The following is a 10715-nucleotide window of genomic DNA, read 5'->3' on the forward strand; positions in this document are numbered from 1 at the left end:
CAACAGTTCAATACACATTCTTTTCCAGTGTGCATGGAACTTTCTTCAGAATAGACCATGTGTTAGGACACAAAACAATTCTAGATAAATTCAAAAACGTCAAAATACTACAAAGTATCTTCTCAGATCACAATGCTATAAAATTAGAAATCAAACATAGGAAGATCAAAGAAATAAAATCAAATACATGGAAACTGAATAATACCTTGCTTAAAAGCTACTGGGTAAGACCCCCTCCTGGCGTCTGGTCTCCACCAGTGCCTTCAAGAGCCTTTGTCTGTCAACTGACAACAGTCCACAAATCCTCTGCTCCAAGCCAGATCCGACCTCCTGGATCCCAGCTTTCTATCCTTTGAGAACACTAAGATTAATGTCTTTGCATCAATTTTTACTCAAATCAATCACCTGCCATGCCTGGAACACGGACCGAACCCAGATCACCCTTGGCCCCAATAATCAGGAAGTCCACATCTATAAGAAGAACGGGAGCCAATGGGTGAAAACTCATGAACTCAAGTAAAACAATGGACATAATCACAGGTATCAATTGGGCACAAAAGAGCAACTGCATTATCACAGGGCAGACCATTATGTCTGGAGTCAGAAAGATGGTGTCTAGAAGCCCACCCTGGTGATCCTGAGAATTAATTAGGCAGCCACTTTTGTGAAGTTGTTCCCATTGGAGAAAAAAATTGCCATGGGAAGTGGCACATGGCTCTTCTCTGTCTGTTACTTCGAGCCTGAAAATTATTGTTGGGTACACAAGCACATAAAGAAGCCTATCCACTCAATGCTCCTTGGCTTGAACTGGCATCCCAACAACATTTTGTTGGCAGCAGGCTCATGTGACTTCAACTGCAGGGTGTTTTCTGCCTACATTAAAGAAGTGGATGAGAATCTAACCAGAAGAACATCATGGGGCAGCAAGATGCCTTTTGGTCAACTGATATCAGAGTTTGGTGGCAGCAGTAGCGGTGAGTGGTTGCATGGGGTCAGCTTCTCCAGCAGCAGTCGCCTGGCCTGGGTAAGCCATAACAGCACTATGTCCATTGCCAATATCTCAAAGAATGTGCAGTTTTCAACTCTGAGGACAAGTTCCTACCATTCCTGAGTATATCATTTGTCTCAGACAACAGCGTCATGGCTGCTGGCCACAACTGCTGCCCTGTGCTCTTTAGCTATCACAACTGTGGCTGCTTGAACGGCATCACCAAACATGACATTCCCAAACAGAGCATCCTGTACTACATGTTGATCGTGGAGCACTTCCACAACATGGATAAGCGGGCCATCACTGAGGAATGCAGCAGAGCCTTAGAGATACTGCACCAGAACAGCATCACATATCTATTTACAAGGTGGACAAGCAATATTTCCATAAATTCTGCATGACCAGCATTGATGGAGCTATAACAATCTAGGATTTGAAGATCCTAGAATCTTTGATCCAAATAACCTTAGATAATGTGAAGCTCGGAGCTCTGGTAGCGTAGTGGTTACGAATCGGGCTGCGAACCTTAATGTCAGCGGTTCGAAACTACCAGCTGCTCCGCGGGAGAAAGATGAGGCTTTCTACTCCCGTAAAGATTTACACCCTCGGAAACCCTGTACAGGGTCGCTATGGGTCGGAACCGACTCGATGGCACTTAACAACAACAACAATGTGAAGCTCAGCAAAGCTCCTGGATTGATTTTCCATTACCCACAGCAACTACTCACCTTCCTTCCCACCAGAAATATTGAAAACATGTAGCATACAAATACCATTGCATGTGTGTGGTTTTGTTTGAATATAATTAGTGAAAATGTTAGTTTTTTTAAAAGGCATCAGTGATACATTTGTTTTTGTTTTTTCTTGGCTGGTCATTCCATTCCTAACTAAGCTTCTTTATAAGTCATTTATGTTAGAAAATCATCATTTATACTGGAAAATCATCTCATTAACTTAAAAGAGGGGAGGAAGAAGTGTACATTGTCTGCTAGAAAATTAAGTAAATATACCTAAACTAATATAGAGTAGAGCAGAAAACTTGAACAGCTCTGTAACAAAAGAAGAAATATATCAGATTATCCAAAAACACCCAACAAAAAAAGTCTAGGTGCAGATGGCTTTACTGGTGAATTTTACCAAACATTCAAAGAAGAGTTCACATAAAGATTAGAGCAGAAATAAATTAAATAGAAACAGAAAAACAATAGAAAGAATCCACAATACAACAAGTTGGTTCTTTGAAAGGATTAATAAAATCGACAAATATAATTAGTGAAAATGTTTTTTTTTGGCTGGTCATTCCATTCCTAATTAAGCTTCTTTATAAGTCATTTATGTTGGAAAATCATCATTTATACTGGAAAATCATCTCACTAACTTAAAAGAGGGGAGGAAGAAGTGTACATTGTCTGCTAGAAAATTAAGTAAATATACTGAATGTGTGGAAAAAGCTACTGGATAATTGTTGTTGTTGTTCTTAGGTGCCATCAAGACGGTACCGACTCATAGTGACCCTATGTACAACAGAACAAATCACTGCCCAGTCCTGGGCCAACCTCACACTTGTTCCTCACTTGAGCCCATTGATGCTGCCACTTTGCCAGTCTATCTCCCTGGAGGTCTTCCTCTTTTTCTCTGGCCATCCACCTTAACAAACATGATGTCCTTCTCCAGCGACTGGTCCCTCCTAACATGTCCGAAGTATGAGAGATGAAGTTTGGCCATCCTGGCCTCCAAGGAGCACTCTGGCTGCACTTCTTCCAGCACAGATCTGTTGGTTCTTTTGGCAGCCCATAACACTTTTAATATTCTCCTCCAAAAGCATCAATTCTTCTACGGTCTTCCTCATTCACTGTCCAGCTTTCACATACATAGGAGGTTATTGAAAATACCATAGCTTGGGTCAGGTGCACCTTAGTCCTCAAGCTGACATGTTTGCTCTTCAACACTTTAAAAAGATCTTGTGGAGCAGATTTGTCTAATGTAATACGTCCTCTGATTTCTTGACTGCTGCTTCCATGAGTGCTGATAGTTGATCCAAGAAGAATGAAGTCCTTGGCAACTTCAATCTTTTCTCTGTTACTGGTAATAGAATAACTGAAAAATTAAATTTAAAAATTCCTAAAAATAAATCAGAATGAAAACACAACATTCCAAAACCTTTGGGACACAGAAAAAGTTGAGCCAAGAAGGGCAATTTATAGCAATAAACACACACACACAAAAAGAAGAAAGAACCAAAACCAACACATTAATATAACAGCTCCAACAATTAGAAAAAGATCAGCAAAATAAACCTATAGTCACTAGAAGAAAGATATAATAAAGATTAGAGCAGAAATATATAAAATAGAAACAGAAAAACAATAGAACCCACAATACAAGAAGTTGGTTCTTTGAAAGGATTAATAATATTGACAAGCCATTTGCAAATCTAATAAAAGAAAAGGAGAAGACACAAATCACACACATAAGAAACCATGTGGGTGACGCCACAACAGAACTAATGGAAATAAGGATAATAACAGAATACTATGAAGCGTCCTGGTGTGGCATTGTGGGTTAATGCACTGAACTGCAAAGTTGGTTTGAATCACAAGGTCATTGTGATTCACCTGTTGCTCCTCAGAAACCCTATACAGGGTTGCTATGGGTCAGAACCAACTCAACGGCACTTAAAAACAACAACATAGAGTTGTTGAAACCCAGTGTGGCACTGTGGGTTAATGCACTGGACTGCAAAGTTGGTTTGAACTGCAAATCAGGAGTTGAAGCTCACCAGAAACTCCAAACCCTATACAGGGTTTCTATGGGTTGGAACCAAGTCAACAGCACTTAACAACAACAAGAAATGAACAGTTGTGGTCCAACAAATTTGAAAATCATTTTTAGAAAAACACAACCTACCTAAACTAATATAGATGGAAAATTTCCAAATACATTTTATGAAGTGAACATAATCCTCATACCAAAACCAGGGAAAGGTCTCACTAAAAAAAAAAAAAAAAAAAAAATTATAGACCAATATCCCTCATGAACATAGATGCAAAAATTCTCTACAAAATCCTAGCCAATAGAACTCAACAACATATCAAAAAAATAATACATCATGACCAAGTGGGATTCTTACCAGAAATGCAAGAATGGTTGTATTAGAAAAGCAATCAACCATGTACATTAAAAGTAAATATTAGAAAAGTAATCCACCATGGAAATTTTTTTTAAAAAAAGGAAAAGAAGAACCACACAATCATATTGATCAATGCAGAAAAGGAATTTGACAAAATCCAACATCCATGCCTGTTAAAAGCACCAAAAAATTGAAGGGGAATTCCTTAACATAATTAAGAGTGTATATACAAAAGGAGCTCTGGTAGCGTAATGGTTACAAATCGGGCTGCCAATCTCACAGTCAGCAGTTCGAAACTACCAGCTGTTCCATGGTAGAAAGATGAGGCTTTCTGCTCTTGTAAAGATTTATAGCCTCAGAAACCCTGTCCAGGGTTGCTATGAGTCAGAACTGACTCTACAGCACATAGTAACAACAACATACAAATCCAACAGCCATACTTACTCTCAATGGAAAGACACTGAAAGTGTTCCCTTTGTGAACAGGATCTAGCCAAGGGTACTCTTTATCAGTACTACTATTCAATATTGTGTTGGAGTCCTGGTATGGTGCTATAGGATAAGCACTAGACCAGAAAGTTGGTTTAAATCACAAGGTTGGTGGTTCAAACTCACCAGCCTCCTCTTGTCAACCCTATATAGGGTCACTATGAGTCAGAACTGACTCAACAGCATGTAACAACAGCAACAATTAACAAGCAAAGATAATGTATTTGTAGATGATATGGTCTTATTACATAGTAAATCCCAAAGACAAAAAAAACATTATTGTAACTCATTAAAGTATTTAGCAAAATGGCAGGGTATAAGATCAATATACAAAAATTAGTTGGATTCCTCTGTACTAATAAAGACAGCTCTGAAAGGGACATTAGGAACACAATACCATATACAATTGCCATCCAAAAGATGAATACTTAGAAAGAAATCTAACTAGAGAAACAAAAGACCTGTACAGAGAAAACTACAAAACATTATTACTAAAGAGACTTAAAAAACTGGACGAATATACCATACTCATGAACAGGAAGATTTAACATTGTGAAAATGTCAGTACCACCTAAAGCAATCTACAGATACAACATAATCCCAATCCAGATTCCAACATCATTCTTTAAAGAAATTGAAAAAATTATCATGAATTTATATGAAGAGGAAAGAGACCTTGAATAAGCAAGCACTGCTTAAGAAGAACAAAGTAGGAGGTCTCTCATTCCCTGATTTCAAAAATTAATACATAGTCACAGTGGTCAAAACAGCCTGGTACTGGTACAATGAAAGATACATAGATCAATGGAACAAAATTGAGAACCCAGGGGTAAACCCTTCCACTACAGTCAACTTATCTTTGACAAAGGGCCAAAATACATTAAATGGGGAAGAGATAGCCTGTCAACAAATAATGCTGGCAAAACTGGAAATCCCTTTGCAAACGAATGAAACAAGATCCATATTTCACACCATGCACAAAAACAAACTCAACATGGATTAAAGACCTAAATGTAAAACCTAGGACTGTAAAGATCACCAATGAAAATCTAGGGACAAACTTAAGGGCTCTAAACATGGCATACATACACTGTCAAACATTACAAAAAATCACAAGCAGTAGAAAACAAAAATAGATGACTGAGGCCTCCTAAAAATTAGAAGCATATGTACATCAAAAGATTTTACCAAAAGAGTTAAAAGGGAGCCAACAACTGGGAAAAAATATTTTGCAATGACATATCAGACAAGGAACTAATATCTAAAATTATGGAAAACTACAATACCTCTACAAGAAAAAGACCAACAAACCAATTAAAAAATGGGCACAGGACATGAACAGACACTTCACCAAGGAAGACAACCAGGCAGCCAATTAATATATGAAGAAATGTTCATGATCATTAGCCATTGTTGTTGTTGTTAAGTACCATTGAGTTAATTCTGACCCATAGTGAGCCATTAGAGAGATGCAAATCAAAACAATAATGAGATAACATCTCACACCAGCATTAACAGCAAAGTTCAAAAAAGCAGAGGACAATAAATGCTGACAAGGATGTGAAGAGACTGAGACTCTCCTACATTACTGGTGGGACTGTAAAATATTTCAACCATTCTGGAAAACAGTATGGTGCTTATCAGAAAGTTCAAAATAGAAATACCTTATGACCCAGTAATCCCTCTACTTGTTATATATCCACAAGAAATACCATCTAGAACATGAGTAGATATATGCACAGCATTGTTCATTGTAGCTCTATTCACAATAGCAAAAAGATGGAGACAGCCTTTGTGCCCATCTGTGTGTGTGTGAGAGAATGGATTAAAAAAAAAAAAAAACATCCTTTAGGTACATATACACAATGGGATACTATGCACCCTTGAAGAATAACAGTGAATCTGCAAAACATCTCAGAACATGGATGCACCTGGAGGAAATTATGCTGAGTGAAATTAGTCAATCAGAAAAGAATAAATATATTATGAGACCATTGTAAAAGAAACGTCCTTTGATGGTTACCATGGGTGGGAGGAATGGGAGAGTAACTCACTGACTAGATGGTAGACACATGTTAGCTAGGGTGATGGGGAGGGCAATACACAATGTGGGTGAGGGTGGCAGATGAACAGTGAAGATAGGGGAAGGCTTAGGGAAGTATGCATGGGCTAAAGAGGATAGAGGTAAATAATGATTTGTTTACCTCGGCTTTACACCATTCAACAGTATTTGCTTCCATTCCCTGTTTTTGTTTTGTTTTTTGGGGGGTAGGGTGGAGTGGGGTGGGAGGATGTACACAAAAACACTCAGGAATATATAATAATTTGAACAACCAAAGGACACGTTCATTCTGCAAGCCTCCTGGCCTCCAGCACTCAGTTCCTCTCTTTCCATGAGTTTAGAGTCCTCAGCTGCTCCATCTCTCCATGTCCTCATCCCTGCCTCCATCTGTGGTGTCACTGCTTCTCTGGATAGGGTTGCATATTCTGCTTGTGCTCTTCTCCTTCATGGTCCTAGGGCTCTCTGTTTCTAGACTGTAAGATTAATTAACCCCCCCCCCATTTTTGTTACAAAACTTCTGCCTTTACAGTTGTGAAGTGTCAATTAGTCATGATAACAATTACTATTGAATTGTAAGAATCTTATCCCCATCTCTTTTACCAGACCCGTCTAGACAAGATGAAGAGGTAAATAGTGATTTAAACAGTTGTTTTCTATGAGTAGATACATGGATTGAGACTTAGGTTGAATGCGTAGAGGAGGGGAAAAACTGTTTATGTGCTTGATTGTCTTGTGGATATTGATTTCCCCTGCCTAAAATCATTGTAAAGTAAACATTTAGGTGTGATAGAAATGAATATTGACAATTATGATGACAGAAAGCTGATAAGCCCATCTTCAGCCTATAACTGACTGGATTTTCTGAAAGGGGAAATAGAATTTGCCCAGGGAAATCGATTTCTTGTTAAGCATTTGTAAAGTATGGGGCCTTTGGTGTAATTCTGAGCCACACCCAGAACCTTCTGAGTTGGGACATTCCCATTTGAACAGACTTGCAAACCAATCCAGAACTGCTGGGAGAACAGAATAATCTTATTTAAAGAAAGACCTGCAGAAATAAAGCAAACTGTTTGGCTGTTTGAATATCAAGCAAGCTGTTTGCTTTAGAGGCATCAAGAAAAGAAATGTCAGTCCATCAAGGGAAACTGCCTTCTAGGACTGAAACTCAAAGGAAACCCAGGAACAGTACAGCATACTCACTGATGACCACCTGGGTCTACTAGTGAGTGAACATTGGGGAAATGAATGTTGGGGAAATGTAACAATGAAGACATGGGCTGAGTTTGGCCATGTTCCATTGGCACCCACTGACTTCGAGATGAGAGAGAAAAGAGGAATGGCTGGCTGTTCTGAAAAATAGGAAGATGTGTGAACTCCTAAGTCCATGGGAGCTGACCTAGCCCCTGAGGCCCCTGAGAGTGAAATGGCCAGCTGGTCTGAAGTGCAAGGAGTTCACCCACAGGTGAACACCTAAACTTGCAGCTAGTACCCATTTGACCTAAGTTTGGATGGCTAGTTGACCAGAACTTGAATCTAGGAAACTAAAGATGTTTAATACTGAGAACAAGTGCAAATTGCTGCAATTTCATGAACTAGACTTTTGCCTATGAATGCAGTCACTCAAAATTCCAACCGAATGGAAGGATTCTTAATATCAAGAAACAGCCTTGTTTCCTAAGTGCACTGAGTTGATAGGGATGAGATATTTAGACATTGGCTATAAAATATATGGGGGGCTACAAAGGCATGAAGTGACTGGCTTACAAGTGTTCATGAATGTGCTTAGTTGCAGAATGGGGGGGGGGAGAAAGGTAGACTCCCCAATGAATAGTTTCCCCCTTTCCCAGATGGATCTGGTGAAAGGGGTGGGGTATGATGGTAATAGGATTTTATGACTCAGTTGCAAATAATTGTTTGCAGGATTAATTGCAATTGTCACCACTGTAATTGGGGAAGATGTTAACTAAAAGGGGGGAGAAAAAATAAATAAATACAAATTTTGAACAAATACAAAACCTGCAATTTGAAATCCAGAAGATTAATAATACTAAGATCTCAGAAATAAACAATACATTGAAAGAGCAAAGGAGTAGATGCAAAGCAATGGAAGCCTGAATTAGTGAGCTTGAAGAGAAATACATTGATACTACTACACTAGGAGAATAATCAGGAAAAGGGAATGAAAAAAAATCTGAAGAAAGCCTAACAATTATGTGGGACACCATGAAGAGGAGAAATTTATGGATGATCAGAATTCCAGAACAGACAAGCACAGAGAAAATTGTTGAAGAATTGTTGGGAAAACCCTTCCCTAACATGATCAAAGATAGAAGATAAACATACTAGAAGGTGAACGAACCCTAAATAGGAAAGATCCCAAAAGAAAATCACCAAGACATATCATAATCAAACTTTCTAAAATCAAAGTCAAGAAAAGAATCCTGAAAATAGCTCAGGATTTTGTAGTTAAAAGTTAACTACAAGGCCAAGCTCTCCTGCCAGACCCTCTCAGATTGCTCTGCACATCCACCTGTCAGCACCCACCATGGCTACCATTCAGCATCTGGTAGGAAGATGGCATCTGGTAGACAGCAAAGGCTTTGATGAATTCATGAAGGAAATAGAAGTAGGCATGGCTCTGCGAAAAATGGGTGCAATGGCCAAACCTGATTGTATCATCACTACTGATGGCAAAACCCTCACCATCAAAACTGAAAGCACTTTGAAAACAACACAGTTTTCTTGTAACCTGGGAGAAAAGTTTGAAGAAACTACAGCTGATGGCAGAAAAACTCAGACTGTCTGCAACTTTACAGACGGTGCTTTGGTTCAACAATTGGAATGGGATGGGAAGGAAAGCACGATAACATGAAAACTGGAAAATGGGAAACTAATTGTGGAATGTGTTATGAGCAATGTCACCTGTACTTGGGCCTACGAAAATGTAGAATAAAAATTCCATCTTTACTTGGAATAGAAATTAACTGTGAGAATGAACAAGCTCAGTTCAATGAGCAAATCTCCACACTGCTTTGTTTTGTTTTGTTTTGTTTTTTTTCATTACTGTGTTCAATTATTTCTCTCACAGACATTTACATGCAATTGTTTCAAAGTGTTGGTTTAATTAGGATCATCCCTTTGATTAGTAAATAAATGTGTTTGTGCTTATTGAAAAAAAAAAGTTAACTACAAAGGGGTTACCAATAAGACTAAGCTCTGATTTCACAGCAGAAACCCTGAAAGCAAGAAGGCAATGAAATGTTATATACAAAACTCTGAAAGAAAAATATTGCCAACCAAGAATATACCCAACAAAGCTGTCCCTCAATATGGCATGAAATTAGGTTATTTCCTGATAAGCAGAAATTAAAGGAATTTGAAATGATCAGACCAACTATGCAAAAAATCTAAAGGGTGTTCTTTGGACTTAGAACCAATAACATTCATAAGAACAACACCCAGAACTCAATCCAAATATAGACATATTTAAAGTAAACAAATGTGTTGTTGATTTTGTTAAGTGCTGTCGAGTCGGTTCTGACCCATAGTGACCCTGAACAGGGTTTCCAAGGCTGTGAATCTTTACGGGAGCAGAAACCCTCATCTTTCTCCCGCAGAGCAACTGGTCTACAAGACTGAAAATAGAGAACCTGATATATCAATGTATAAGGAAGTCAAATGCAAGGCAAAAAGAGGGAATAGTTTAGATACAGAACTTCCAAATGGCAAGGAAGTCAGGTAGGTTTCAAGATAAAACACACTGTTTTAAGCAGGGAAAAAAAATTAATAAATTGCAGGGCAACCTCAAAGAAAAAGAATACACCTGAAAATGTCTAAAAGAGGGAAATCAGAAAGATTTAGTAAACATTAACACAACAGAAATAAAAATGACAAGAAAACCCACAAACAAAATGAACTCAGCATAGTTAATTATGTGGAACAAAGAATCCAGCAGCACCATAAAAAAAAAAAAATCGCACAGAAAAATTGTAACAATTATATCTATTGATAATTACACTGAATGTAAATGCATTAACTGTACCA

At 38.3% G+C, this 10715-nt stretch overlaps 2 pseudogenes; both read left to right on the forward strand.

Moving 5' to 3' along the window:
• Positions 1-298: 298 nt before the first annotated feature.
• Positions 299-1493, forward strand: LOC102811245 (annotated as a pseudogene).
• A 7723-nt stretch (positions 1494-9216) lies between these two features.
• On the forward strand, positions 9217-9624 carry LOC102841860 (annotated as a pseudogene).
• Positions 9625-10715: the final 1091 nt, after the last annotated feature.

The sequence above is a fragment of the Chrysochloris asiatica genome, unplaced genomic scaffold (genome assembly GCF_000296735.1).
Source record: "Chrysochloris asiatica unplaced genomic scaffold, ChrAsi1.0 scaffold00085, whole genome shotgun sequence".
Lineage (NCBI taxonomy): Eukaryota > Metazoa > Chordata > Mammalia > Afrosoricida > Chrysochloridae > Chrysochloris > Chrysochloris asiatica.